Source organism: Hylobates moloch, unplaced genomic scaffold (assembly GCF_009828535.3).
Source record: "Hylobates moloch isolate HMO894 unplaced genomic scaffold, HMol_V3 SCAFFOLD_9, whole genome shotgun sequence".
Classification (NCBI taxonomy): Eukaryota; Metazoa; Chordata; class Mammalia; order Primates; family Hylobatidae; genus Hylobates; species Hylobates moloch.
The window spans coordinates 118,834,418-118,849,148 of NW_026652284.1; the positions used below are offsets into that span (position 1 = coordinate 118,834,418).

General features: G+C 46.7%; 1 protein-coding gene across 3 annotated transcripts in view; it reads right to left on the reverse strand.

The window, feature by feature from the left end:
• FAM135B (family with sequence similarity 135 member B) overlaps positions 1–14,731 on the reverse strand; it is a 446,472-nt gene that overhangs the window by 361,086 nt on the left and 70,655 nt on the right. The window contains exons 1-2 of one of the 3 annotated variants that reach the window (XM_058443730.1): positions 9,800–9,821; positions 5,810–5,913 (exon numbers count right to left, since the gene is read on the reverse strand). The exons of 1 other annotated variant lie outside the window; for it this stretch is intronic. The gene's annotated coding sequence lies outside the window, so the exon portion shown is untranslated. Of the gene's footprint in view, positions 1–4,836; positions 4,962–5,809; positions 5,914–9,799; positions 9,822–14,731 lie in introns of those variants that run through there. One more of the 3 variants, XM_058443728.1, reaches the window with a different exon arrangement.

Sequence of the window (14,731 nt, forward strand, 5' to 3'; positions counted from 1 at the left end):
TCCCTTTCTGATTGCCCTTCCCTCAGGTCTGCATGTGGAGATTCCTCCAGACTCAGCTTAGACTCTCTCTCCTCTAAGAAGGTATCCTTGACAGCCACCACCTAGGAAATATGTCGGAGGCTCCTTCTGTTTGCTCCTGCAGACCCCTTGCATTGCCTGGTTTGTTCTTGCCAATTTCCATGCCTGATCCCCCAACTACATATTAAGCTCTTGAAAGGTAAGGACCTTGTGTTGTCTACAGCTGATTCTCAGAGTCTGGCTTGATGAGTGACACAGGGCAGGATACTTATGCAAATGCCCTGTACCAGGCACATCACAGCACCACTCCATCCACACCAGAGGTGGAGGCAGGGCCACAGATCCCAGGCTCACAGTGCCACTTTCCTTTGTGATGCGAAAATCTCCCTCACGAGTCACTCCTGAGATGGGTGTGCAGCCACCTAGAAATTATTCATGTTTGAGCAGAAACATTTGACATTTCTGAGCACCCAGTGTCTGGGTAGCTCAGCAGATATTAGCGATGTCCATGAATCTCTGTCAGCTCTCTCAGGTAAGATCAGACTTTACACACACAATTTACTGCATTTGGAATCAAGGAGATCTTGCAGACTGGACTGAGCAGCAGAACCTCCTGCCTAGAGTAGGATAAGAATTGGACTGGGACAAGGAGTATTAAACAACTCCCTAAGTCCCTGGGTCATCTTGAGCACTTTAACTTTCTTTTCCTTTTTTCTCTTTTTTTTTTTTTTGAGTTGGAGTCTCACTCTGTTGCCCAGGCTGTAGTGCAGTGCTGCAATCTTGGCTCAAGAGACGGAGTCTTGCTGTTGTCGTCCAGGCTGGAGTGCAATGGCACAATCTTGGCTCACCGCAACCTCCGCCTCCTGGGTTCAAGCAGTTCTCTTGCCTCAGCCTCCCAAGTAGCTGGGATTACAGGCGTGTGCCACCACGCTTGGCTAACTTTTGTATTTTTTAGTAGAGGTGGGGTTTCATCATATCAGACAGGCTTGCCTTGAACTCCTGACCTTGTGATCCACCTGCCTCAGCCTCCCAAAGTGCTGGGATTACAAGCATGAGCCACCGTGCCCAGACTTAACTTTCTAAACTAAGGAAAATGCAAAAATAAGAAAAATTTGGTGGTAGGGCTATGGGTATATAATGCATTGAAATGTAGAGTTTTGGGTAAGCTGTGAGTCCCAACAATAACAACCACCACAAAATGGCCTGAGGGCTATAGATGTAAACTCTGTAAGGGGAAACACAGATTAGTGTATACGAGCATTGAAATAGAGCTAGAGAAGGCCATTGACATCACCCAGGTTTCTTACAGCTGAAAACACTGAGTCAAGAAAGGTAAGGTGACCAGATCAATAGTTCTGCAAATAGTATTAGATCCGGAGTGAGGACCCGGGCCCTGAATCTAAATTTTTAGGTCATTCTGCTTCCTCCTGGTGTCTCTCATGTCTAACCAAAAGAGGTTCTTGGTGGTTGGGACCATGACATCTTCTTAATTCTTCCTCTCTTGCAGAACTGTAGGTGAAATAGAGGGAGGAGACTCATTTGGGGCATTTCAAAAAATTCTGGAACCCTCTATTATTGGCAATTACATCTATCATTTGCAAATTACAGATATTATGTATTGAGTGCCTGGCATGGCATTTTTCTTTCTGTGCATTTCCCTACCTATCCTGAAAGGGGGCTATCATTACAATGCTATGCAGATAAGGCAGATGGTCGAGGGAGCAAAATGATTTACTGAAGGTCACACAGAGCTAATAAGTGAAGGAACCAGCATTTGAAGCCCATGTGATGCTGTGAAATTAGACAACGATTTTGCTCATTTTCTAGGACAAAAATTAAGGAAAAGAATGAATTTATTTACAGTATTAGTATTTTACAGTTTATGAACTACTTTTACGGCACAGCTATTAATTCGCTCCAAAACTCCACATCTCTGAGAGATGGGTATTCACAACCACACTTTATGAATGAGGAAACTGAGGCACAAGGCAATCAAGTGCACTAGTTGCGGGTACCCTGAGAACTGAGATTAAATCTAGGCTATCTTAATCCAATGCTTGTGCTTTTTTACTATACTGGAGCTGAAATTCCAATGCTTGTGCTTTTTTACTATACTGGAGCTGAAATCAAGGAAAGAAATTGAAGTGAGAGAAAGATATTTCAAGTTTAAAATATTCCATCAGATGTTTTCAGCAAATGTTACATGAAGGCCATTCAACACCAGATTTCAGTTATCCTAAAGTGCCCACTTGAAAAAAAAATGAGCATTTTAAAGCAAAATATGTGTTTCTGTTCTCCTTCACTTTGCCTCAGTGGGTTGACCCTAAATAATGCACAATAAGCCATGGAGCATCCTTCAGGCTTGCCACACAGACCGAGATGGCGAAAGCAGCCAGGAAGGGCCTTTCTGCAGCCAACGTCTGCACAGGTGGTCATGTTGGAAGTAAGGCTCATTCACTCATTCAACAACCATTCATCATGGCCATGGCTGCACCAGGTGCTGCAGCCACAACTAAAGTCAGATAGGGAGAGGCACCTATCATTGGGAAGCATCAAATCAACAGAAAGGACAGGTATGTGTGCAAGCGATGACACAGCACAGTCCATCACAAAGCAGGTCCAGTGTTGTGGGAGCACATGAGAGAATCGGGGAAGGCTTCCTATAGGAAGGGGCATTTGAATTGGGTTGTTAAAGGAAGAAAGAAGTGAGAAATGGTTATTCTAGGCAGGGAGACCACCATGAACAAAATCAGGGGCATAAAAGAGCAGAGAATAGTATAAGATAGTCCTGGTTCCTTCCAGAAATTATAATTCCTTCAGCAATAAAATCAAGCTGTCAGCATTCAGTCTATTTCAGTCAAATTGAGCAAATATTTGGTAAACACCTGACATTACAGAGCAGAGTTGGATGAAAGTAATCCTGCCCACAAGAAACCCACAACCCGAGGACAAATGAGTCCCTACTCTGTGTAAATCTCTGTTTACACTGTAAAAAAAAAAAATTTAATCCACCCCTGTTGTGAGCAGACCTCACTGTTTCAAACTAGACGAGTGCTGCATTTGATGGCGAAGCACTTGACCTTCAGCACTTGTAGGCAAGGAGGACGGCATGCAGCATTTTCCCCTGAGAAGCCCTCTTTATGTTGCCCTGAGTGAATCTTGGACCAGACTACAGTGTTTCCACTGTGAGTCACTGACTAATATTTCCACTCTCTTTTCATAGTTGATGGATGTTTAATGATTTGCCAATCTGAGGAAGAGAGTTTCTTTAGAAAACAATAATCCCTTTTACTTGCACAAGACATTAGGTTTTAAAAAGCCCTTCCCAAACATCCTCTCCACATTCCATTGGATTGTGATTGAGCCTGGTAAACTGCAAGACTTGTTAGTTAGTATCCCCATTCTCCAGATGAGAGAAAGAAGCCTCAGTGAGGTGGAACAACTCAAGGTCACACAGCAGGTGCATGAGGAAATCAGGGTTCAAATTCATGTTTTCTGAGCCTCCAATCTGGTCCACTTTCCTCTACACCTAACCATCTTCCTAAGCTCTGATAATATCATCTGTATTATGACATAAATCTCCAGATGAGAGGCTGGCCAAATCACATCCCCTTGGGTAACATAACATCATAAATTAAAAGCCCAATTAAAGAACATAGCCTTTTAACTGGGACTTAGACTGTCCCCTGAGGTCACGATATAAAGGAAGAGCCCTTTCAAAGTCAATGGCTGCCTATCCTGGATATTACTCAGAGACCTACTTACCTACATGCACGAACTTTCAGACCCTAATTATTCACATGCTATCTTCCTTCTTCCGGGGCCCTGGTCCCAGCTGATCTGAGTTTGGAATCACTCCCCAAGCTCTGGCCCTCTCTCCAGCCTGCAGATGTAGTTAACAGTCCATCACACTGTATGGACAGCCCAGGTGCCTCTCGGCTTTGACACATCACTTAACATCAAGAGCATCATAACCTGATGGAAAACAATGCCCCCTGGTTCAAATGGACAGCTGAAGCCGGTGTCTCCAGCTGTCTGAAAGCGAGATAGTTTGCCAGTGGCCAAGGAGCAAGGATTGTCACTATGCACGATGTGGTTCTTGTTTTGCTGGCAAAGTGGGGTGGGGAGCTAGAAATGAGGTGGGGAGAAGGGGAGGGCATAGTCTTGACTGCTAGCTCAAAATTTTATTTCTATTCCCATTCTATCCCTAATAGTCAATGGCAATAACACGATACTCCTGTGTCCCAAAATAATAACAGTTACTATTTGCCTCGTCTAAACATCCCCTCCAGTGACTGGGCTTGAAGCTGGCTCTACAGATCAAGAGCTGGTCCCTTTCCATGTCATAGCTGAGCTGCAGTGTCCCCGCACACCCCTGTCCCCAGCCAAGCCACAGGAAGAACGGGTCTGTGCATTCGCCTGGATCACAGAGAATCGCTGCCACTGTCCCCTCCACCCCAGTGCGGTCTTCTCCTGAGCCTGGCCCCCGGGTTCCCTGGCTCCAAGGACCCCAATGGCCAAGGTCTGCATGCGCCCCCTCAGCCTCCATCTGGGACTCCTCGGGGGAAGCCCTCATTAACCCAGCTTCTCCGCTCCTCTCACAGCCCTGGCTCTTCTTATCCCCTCAAGACCTGTCCAGATGTGCAGCAAACCTGGAGGGCAGAGAGACTGGGGAAAATCGAGGGAGATAAACCACATTTTGCGGCGGAATCGCTGTTCCGTGACAGAAAGCCATCCAACTGGCAACCACGCTTGCAGAAGCGTCACTACCACCGACGAGAGTTTCACAGCTGCCGACCCCGAAGCGCTCTCACCTACCTGTCTCCACTGCAGGGCTCCCCTCTCTCTCCCGCCCCGGGGCCGCGCTCCTGGGTCCCTCTCTCTCCTCTTTCGCCGTCTCTGGCCGCCAACACTTGTGGCGGCGGCGGCGGCGGGCGGACTGGGGAGTCCGCGGCACCTGCGAGCTGGTGTTGGGTCCCCGCGGCGAGGCTGCCTGGAGGAGGAGCGAGCGGATGCTGCCCTCGCCCGCCGCCGCCGGTGCTGATGCGGTTGCTATGGTTATGGAACTCCGCAGCTGCCCCCCACCCCTCCTCCTTGCAACAGCTGCCCGGCCACGGCCTCCGGGCAGCCCCAGCGAGCGGGCGCCAGGACCCGAGGCTGTCAGCGCGGTCGGGAGAACGCAGCCGCCAGCGCCGCAAGAAAGCAAGGACCGAGCGGCTGCGCCCGCGCCGCTGGGCTGGCGCCTCCCCGGCTGCGCTCACCTCTGGCGCCCTCGCTCCTCTCCTTCCTCCGCCGGGACGCGGCCAGACCTCCGCGCCGCCCCGCGCCGCGCGCCCTCGCGGCCGGGAGAGCCCGCCCTGCTGCTCCCGCTGGCTCCGCTCCGCAGCCGCTGCGCACCGCGGGGGTAGACGCTGCGCGACTGGCTGGCGGCGCGGCTCACGCGCTCCCACCTCGGTCCGTCTCCGCCGCGAGGCCCTGATGGGAGCCCGGGGCGGGCCGCCCGGCGGCCAAACCCCGCCCGCTCGGCCGCTCGGGCGCCCAGGGCGCAGGCTGGGGCCCCGCGTGCGGCCCTCCCAGCCTGACCGGCGCGAGCATGCTCAGTCCCCGCGGCGGGGCTGCCCTTCCGAGCCAAGACCCCAGGCCTCGGGCAGGAAAAGGGTCCCTGCAGACCCCCGGGGGCGGGTCGGGGCGCGGCGGAGAACTGGCCGGGAGGGGGCTGTTGAACTTGGAAGAGAAGCCCAGGCAACAAGTAGATGCCTGAGAAAGGGTAAAAGCGCTGAACAACCCATACCTCCAATGCGAAGTCAGCAGTGGCCTTCAACCAGCCAGCCGGCCCGTCATCCGATGGGCTCCTCACTTCATGCTGAACGTGGGGGTTCACAGACGTGTGAGATTCTGTCCACGGAGGAGGGAGAGGAAGATTAGGGAGGGTTAAGCCAACTCCCGTCTACTGAGCGTTCTTAAGGGGCATTGGGAACTCTAATTATCACCACCACTGTGTTGGCAAGTTCTCGTGGCATGCCTGTGACAGATGACAAAACAGCCTTAGAGAAGGAGCCAAGACTGGGACTCGGAAGCCCAGTGACCCGTCCACTAGACTCGGCTGCACTAACTCCACCCAGGAGGAGGCAGGGAATGGAACCAGGCATTAGAGGATGACTATGTCCCCCATTAGACTGGGCTGCACTAACTCACACCCCAGGAGGAAGCAGGGAATGGAACCAGGCAATTGCAGTTGGCAGGAGGAGCCTCTAACCCAGTCAGGCTGGGGGCAGGGGCAGGTAATTGGAGAAAGATAGCTGAAAAAAAAGGCATAAGAACAAATGAGTGGGGCGGTGAAGGGTGGAGAAGAATGCTCTTTCCAGGACAAGAGGAGCAGGGTACAGAGGCCTGGAGGCAGGACAGAACAGCTGGAACCTAGCAACAGCAGGCAAGGAGAGGTGAGGCAGGCGATTGGTGAGGTTTACAGGGCAGGCACTGCACGCCAAAGGCCTTGTGATCCAAGTGAAGGGATTGGAATTTGACAATGTGACCCTTAGGATGGGAGGGGAATGGGGAAGGTGATGGGGAGGAGGGCAGTGAAGCAGTTTAAGCAGGAGAAAGGCTGGGTGGGAATGAAGGGAAGGTCACCTTAGTTGAAGTGTGTGTGGTGCTGGCTAGGGTGGGGATTAAGGCTGCAGAAAGAGGTGTCCTAAGGAGGCTGTTGACATAGTGGGCCTGGGCAGATGGAGGCTCTGAGCTATCTACCCTGCTTGTCCTCCCAACAGCACCCAGCAAGCCCAGGGCAATGCACACCCTCAGTAAATGTTTGGTGAATGGCAAATAAATATGAATTTCTCAATAGAGAAAATGGATGCTTTTCTTTTACAATATTTGTCTGTTAAATGTGTTCATAATCATATGGCATTTGTTTTGCTATTGACATTGCACTTTTATGCAACCTTATTTTTGAAAGTCAGTGCAAGCACTCATTATTTTCCTCTGTATTTTCTAGTCCCCAGCAGTAGAGATATGCCAGGAGCATAGGATTTGCTTGTATCGGATGTGTTTCAATTGTCTGGATAAAACAGCTCCATGATGTATTAAGTGAAAAAGCAAAGTGCAAAGTAGATAAAATAAGATAATGTTAAAATAAGACAACTGTTGTGAAACAAGGAGACAGATACACATATTTGTATTGCTTGCACTGGCATAAAAATATGCTAGAAGGCTATGTAAGAAACTTGGAGAAGTGGCTATTAGCTATGAGGGTGAAGATGGGTGGAAGAACTAGGTTGACGAGGTTAGAGTGAGAGTGAGAATTTTGACATACACTACTTTTTTGTTTCTTGAGACAGGGTCTTACTTTGTTATCCAGGCTAGAGTGCAGTGGCACAATCTTAACTCACTGCAGCCTTTAACTCCTGGGCACAAGCAATCTTCCCACCTCAGCCCCTCCAAGTAGGTAGGACTACAATGCCTGGGTAATATTTTTATTTTTTGTAGACATACCACCATGCCTGGGTAATGTTTTTATTTTTTGTAGACCTACCACCATGCCTGGGTAATTTTTTTTATTTTTTGTAGACCTACCACCATGCTGGGTAATTTTTTTTATTTTTTGTAGACCTACCACCATGCCTGGGCAAGGTTTCTATTTTTTGTAGAGATGGGGTCTGGCTATGTTGTCCAGGCTAGTCTCAAACTCCTGGGTTCAAATGATCCTCCTGCCTCAGCCTTGCAGAGTGCTGGGATTATAGGTGGGAGCCACTGCACTTGACCTCAACATACACTTTTATAAAACATTTTGATGTTTAAGCCAAAAAGAAATTGCACATATAAAAGTGTGTATCTGCATATATATAAACACACACATATGTATGTGTGTATATGTGTGTGTATGTGTGTGTATATGTGTGTGTATGTGTGTGTGTGTATATACATATATACATAATCTGTATATATAATCCATGACTAGAATCTCAGTGAATCTTGAAATAACCTCAAAGGCAACATGCAACATGTGCCAGTGAGATATGTCCCAAGTGATGCCCCCAATCCTTGTTCCCCATGTGGTAAAATAGTATTATGAATTATGACCGCAATGTCTTCTTCAAATTGTGCTCATGGACTGCCCAGCATGACATTAATCAATCAGCTGCAGTGATGCACTGTTGGCCTCGAGATCCCCTTACCCACTGTCCTCTTAATGAATGGGCCTTGTGCAAGGTAAGGCCCTGAACAGCTGGGGGCTGCGGGAGGTCTGGAAGGGAAAGCCTCTGCCACTGCCCAGGTTGGGCCTTGGTGGAACTGACTCAAAAGCAGCAATGGCCGTCCACTGTTATCTCCCACCAAGAAAATGTCCCACTGCCCATGAAATCACAGAAGCCAGAAACCTACCATCGTCCTAGGCTTCCTAGTCTCTCCCTCTCTCCCATTCTCTCGACTCTTCTCATCTCCCTCAACCGAATTAATTGTCAACTTCTGCCAATTCCACCATGTAAATAGCTCTCAGAGTCATCTGTGACAGGGGCTCCCTGAGAGATTTTTAAAAATCGTCTTCAAAAAGGGGTCATGAGTGATGATGTGTCTTTCGAGAGAAATGGTGCTTTGGGATGAGCAGTTACAGATAGGACAGATGGACATTGGTTCTGAGACGGATACAAGCCAAATCCAGGCCCTGGTTCTGGTGCAGGTGGAAGGTGAGCCCACTTGAAAGAATTGAGTGCTGAGAGGTACAGTCTGGGGAGCTCCCCTGAGATGCTTTGGCTGAGTGGGGTTCAAGGGTGTGGTGTGAGGTTGTCCTCCCTCATAGGGACCACAGGGGCTTGAGCCCCTTCAGGGTGAGCAAGGGATCACAGCCAAGTGGGCCAGCATTTCTTCCTGCAGAAGGCAGGTTTAAATGGTGACATCCTGTGGCAGCAAGAAGCAACTGTCCTAAAATGCTAATCAGACTCCACAGCTCTACATATCAGAGAGAAAGTCGGAGCAGCCTCCCTGGGGACTGGACTGTGTGCAAACCCCGGCAGATTGAGGACAATTCGGGAAGAACAGACCCCAAGAGGGAGAAACTTCACTTCCCGCTAATAGAACGACACAGAGGAAACAATTTGCCAGGCCTGGACCCCTGGCTTTGCTGCTGTCTTCCTGTTGTCCTTAAAGATGCAGTATGACCTAATTGCATCTCAGTTCCCATTTCTCTAAAACAAGGATAATAATAAAATAGACCTCATAGCTTTTTTGTGAAGATTAAATGGATGAACACGTATGGATGCAAATGGATTGAAACTTAGAACCCTGCCTCAGACCCAGGAAGGGCTACGTAGGCATGAGCTGTTATTATGATCTTTTTCAATACGGAGATTAGTTGAAGAAATAGAAGAGGTGTCTGGGTGCCATGTTTATTAGTTATACTTTCTTATCTAGCCACCCCTTGACCCAGGACCATCCTGCTTCTTATCTGAAATAATTTCTTATCTGATCTCTCCAATTCTAGTTTTGTCCCCTTTAATAATCTTCTGTAGACATCCTGTGGACCTTTTAAAAATGCAACTTTGATCCCATCCTCTTCCTCTTAAGATCCTTCAGGAGTGATTCTGGACTTCCAGAATAAGTTCCACGCCCCAGAGTCTGGCCTTCGGGGGCAGCTGAGGTCTGACTCCTGCTCTATTTGGCCCAGTAACACCCAAGTGTTTGTACTTCCCAGAGAGCCTCACAATGTCTAGAATATCCATGAATTCTTACTCATCCTTCAAACCTCTGTCTCCTTATTACTTCCTTCCTGAAAGCTTCTCAGACCTACCTGAGAGTTAATCCCTTCTTCCACGGAGCTGCCTCCGAACCTCACACATAGTCAGAGCCTGTAATATAATTATTTAATATAAAAATAGATTTCCCACACTAGACTGAGAAGTTTTTGAATTAAGTTATTTTAAAGGGGGCCTGTGTCTTTTTATCTTTCTTTACTCAAACTGTAGCACAGTGTTTGGAATATACAGAAGATGTTCTCGGTACCTGTCAAAAATTTGAGGCCAGGCATGGTGTCTCATGCCTGTAATCCCAACACTTTGGAAAGCTGAGGTGGGTGGATCATCTGAGGTCAGGAGTTCGAGACCAGCCTGGCCAAAATGGTGACACCCCATCTCAACTAACAATGAAAAAAAAAAAGGGCATGGCAGTGCATGTTTATAATCCCAGTTACTTGGGGGGCTGAGGCAGGAGAATCACTTGAACCCAGGAGGTGGAGGTTGCAGTGAGCTGAGATTGCACCATTGCACTCCAGCCTGGACAAAAAGGTGAGACTCTGTCTCAAAAAAAAAAAAAAAAAGTTGATTTTCTTCTCATGTGATATGGTTTGGCTATGTCCCCAAATCTTATCTTGAATTGTAGCTCCTATAATTCCCACATGTTTTGGGAGAGACCCAGTGGGAGATAATTAAATCATAGGGGCAGTTTCCCCCATATTGTTCTCATGATAGTGAATAAGTCTCATGAGATCTAACAGATTTATAAGGGGTTACCCCTTTCACTTGAGTCTCATTCTCTCTGGCCTGCTGCCAGGTAAGACATGCCTTTCACCTTCCACCATGATTGTGAAGCCTCCCCAGCCACGTGGAACTGTGAGTCCATTAAACCTCTTTTTCTTTATAAATTACGCAGTCTCGCATATGTCTTTATCAGCAATGTGAAATGGCCTAATACATCATGTATTTGACTTGTCTTGGCAGCAACCAAAAATCAAAAGTTTGTTTTAAACATCAGTGTACTTATGATAGCCATTCAATTATTGCATTTAATTTTATTAACTGATGAAATGAGGGATTGGTTCACCTAAGAACCAGCTTGATTGGCACAGGAGGGTGGGAAGGGGAATTAAGAGAAGGCCGACTTTGTTATGCTTCGGGGCAGGTCTTCAATGAAAATACTTCGTCAGCAGTTCAGCCCAGAGGTATTCCCATGATTATCACTTCTTTCCATCAGTGCTTTATTTGGGGGCACATGTAATGGTGACCACAGCCAAACTCTTAGGCAGCAGTGTTCTTACCAGGAACCAGACACTATTCTAAACATTTTGTGTGGAACCTGTTTCATCTTTCATAGGGTCAACAAGCCTGTTATGAGGAAACACAGGCAAAGGTGTGGAAATTGACAAAATTTACCAAGCCAGGATTTGAACAGCCAGTCCCTGTTTACTCCCACTAAGCATCACCACCTACATCCTCTGTTCGAACTTGGCTTCCATTTCCTGTGTGGTTTACATTTATAAGTTATACAGGTGTCTTACTATCATTATCTAACACAGTGTTTCTCAACCTCAGCATTATTGACAGTTGAGACCCAGTGATTCTCTTCCAGGGGGGCTTCCCCATGCATTGCAGGATGTTGAAAAACTCCCTGACCTCTGCCCAATGGTAGCACCTTCCCTCACCCTCAATTGCGACGAACAAAATGGTATCTAGACATTGGCAATGTCTCTGGGGAGCAAAATTGAGAACCACTAATCTGAAAAATAGATTTAGGGCATCATCATTTACTGTAAAAGATAATGAATATGAAACCAACTTAAATAAATTTACTGATATTTTCAAATAGGCCAGTATCAGCTGGGTGCCATGGGTCACACCTGTTATCTAAGCAATTTAAGAGGCTGAGAAGCGAGGATCACTTGAAGTCAGGAGTTTGAGACCAGCCTGGGCAATAAAGCAAGACCCTAGTTTCTACAAAAAACAAGAACAGAAGTAAATTAGCTAGGTATGGTGGTGCCTACCTACAGTCCCAATGACTTGGAAGGCTTAGAAGAGAGGATCTCTTGAGCACAGGAGCTTGAGGCTGCAATGAGCTATGGTAGAACCACTGCACTTCAGCCTGGGTGATATAGCAAGACCTCGCCCCAACCAGAAAAGGGGCCAATATTTGTAGATATAATTGAATCAACACTGTTTTCAATTGTAGTTTGGGCTGGCAAGGGCTTTCCTGGCAGATGTGTTTGCTTGACTTTTTCTTTCTGTTCACTTGTGTTTCCATTACATGTGCATTCTTTTTTTCTTTTTCTTTTTTTTTAGACAGAATCTTGCTCTTATTAGCCAGGATGGGGTGCAGTGGCACCATCTCGGCTCACTGCAACCTCCGCCTCCCAGGTTCAAGCTATTCTCTTGCTTCAGCTTCCCAGGTAGCTGGGATTACAAGCGACTGCTACCACGCCCAGCTAATTTTTGCATTTTTAGTAAAGACAGCATTTCACCATGTTGGCCAGGCTGGTCTTGAACTCCTGACCTCGTGATCCGCCTGCCGCGGCCTCCCAAAGTGCTGGGATTACAGGCGTGAGCCACTGCACCCGGCCCATGTGCATTGTGCATTCTTTTTAAATCTGTGTGTGTGTGTGTGTGTGTGTGCGCGCGCGCGCGTGTATGTGTTTCCTTTCATTTGTTTGCAGGGGTCTTTTTAAACCATTTGTCCACTTTGCAGGGATTAGCTTAATTATAGCATTTTTATGATCTTTAATTTAATTAATTAGGCATGACCAACTCCATATCCCCGTTGCACTGAAGGAGGTAAACCACTGCCAAGTTCTGCATGTGTGATTCTCAAAAGTAGGCATCCCTCAAGAGTGGGCAAGGCAGGTGCCCACCAAAATGCAGACAGAGTTATGGTGCTGCTGTCAATGTTTATGTTAAACATCCGTGAAACTAAACCATTTTCCTTTTTAAGACAAAGTTCAATATAAATGAACATTTTAACATATTCTGGCTGTGCATTCTAAAATATGAGAAATCTTGTCCACAGCCCCCTACTCCTGCAACCTGAAGATCAGCAGAGTTGTTGGAAAGCACATGGACAGTAGAATCAAAGGGGCCCAATGGGACCCCAACTTTAGCCTCTCTACCTGTGTGACCTTGTGCATGATATAAAATCTCCCTGAACTTCAGCTTCCTCCTCTGCTGCTTTACATGAGAATTAATCGCTGCATGAAAAAGGTCTAACCTCTGGCGTGTTCTCAGTAATGGCAGCTACTCTAATTCAGCTGAACAACCACCTGCATTTGCCAGCCCTCCTTGTAGCCGGATGGGAACTGCATGACTCCCCATTAGTCAGTGGTCAAATGAGCAGACATGTTTGTGTGAGGAAGTAGTGGTCATGAGACACACACACACACACACACACACACACACACACACACACACCCTCTCTTCTATCTCTGCAAATGAAAACAAAAAAAGAAATATACAACAACAGCAACAAAATAAAACAGTAAATTTCAAAATAGAGATAGGTCAGGCCCCTGAAGTTACCTCTGAGGCTCCTAGTGACAATCGCCTGACCTATATCGGGGCAAGAAGTTAACTCTCATTTCAATTTCACATTGAAATGTCAGGGCTTATCTGCTTACGTAGCATACACTTGCCAATTCTGAGTAATCTAGGTAGAGAGTCACAGATTTCCCAACCACTAGATAATCACCTTGAAAATGACACCAAGACTTCGCATGTCCATACCACAAGATCGGTGCTGTTATTATCCAGAGTTTTCACAGATAAGGAAACCAGCATAGCTGGCTAATAGCACTTCCCCGAGCTAGAAAGTGGCAGAGCTGGAATTTGACCCTAGCAGTCTAGTTTCAGGATTTTCTCCTCTGGGAAGCCCCAATAAAGGTTGGAGTAATGAATGATTGATAGAATTGGGGGCACATTAAGTTGTGTTTACTTATCACACTTAATTATGCCCATTTCTTTACTGCTAAGAGCTTGATTCATTACTGAAGAAAAAAGGTCAGTTGGTAACAAATAAATCATTTGTGTCGTTGAGAACATCAGCGACTTTGAAGAAAAGGGGGTGAGGATGTCTATTGAGTTGATAGTGAGCCTAATGACATTAAAAGCAAATGTCCTTAGTAAATAGTCAAACAATGATATTATTTTTCAAGTCAATAAAGAAGATATGTATATATTAAAGTTATGAATATATATGTTTTCTTTATTGAGTTGAAATGATGAATATATATGTACATATTCATCCTTTTAAGTTGGTGAATTATTAAATGGCTACAGTACTTTGGGAACAAATTCTTCCTTTTATAAAGGACACAGCCTTGGGAGTCATCCAGGGCATTCTCTCTTCTCTTGATCAAAGTGTTTAAGTCTTCAATATCATTCCTGTCTGCAGAAACTCCAGGCGCTGTTCCAAGGTCTGCCCTTGGTGAATTATAAAGGGGGAGCAATTTATCTTCAGCACAAAGTTGCTGTGTGTGTTTGCTCTGAGACGACTTCCCCCTCTGTGTAATAGAGTAGGTGCAATGCCCTTGCTGGGTGCGCTGGGGGATTCAGTGGCACCACAGTATGCAAGCTGGGGCTCAGCATGGGGTCTGGCACCTAACGGGCATCCAGTACATCTTCGGCCCATTCCTTTCAGGCTCCTACAGTCTCGTGTTGCTTCCTTGGCCACTAGCACCTTGTGGCTCACCTATAAAAGACTCAGTGACCAGGCAACAGCCTCCTGAGAATACTGTAGACAGGAAACCCTGAGCCTGGCTCTAGCACTGAGAACTGCTAGTAATCAGCTCAGTGACCTTGGAAAAATCATGTGGATTCTCTCAGTTTCTCATCCATATAAGGGACAGTATTCATAAGAGAAGCACTAAGTTCCCTTCTAATTTTGACATTTAATGTGTTATCAGACCTGCATTCCATTCCATGCAAACATTTGTTGCCTTAGATGAAAAAAGTACAAGTTCAATACA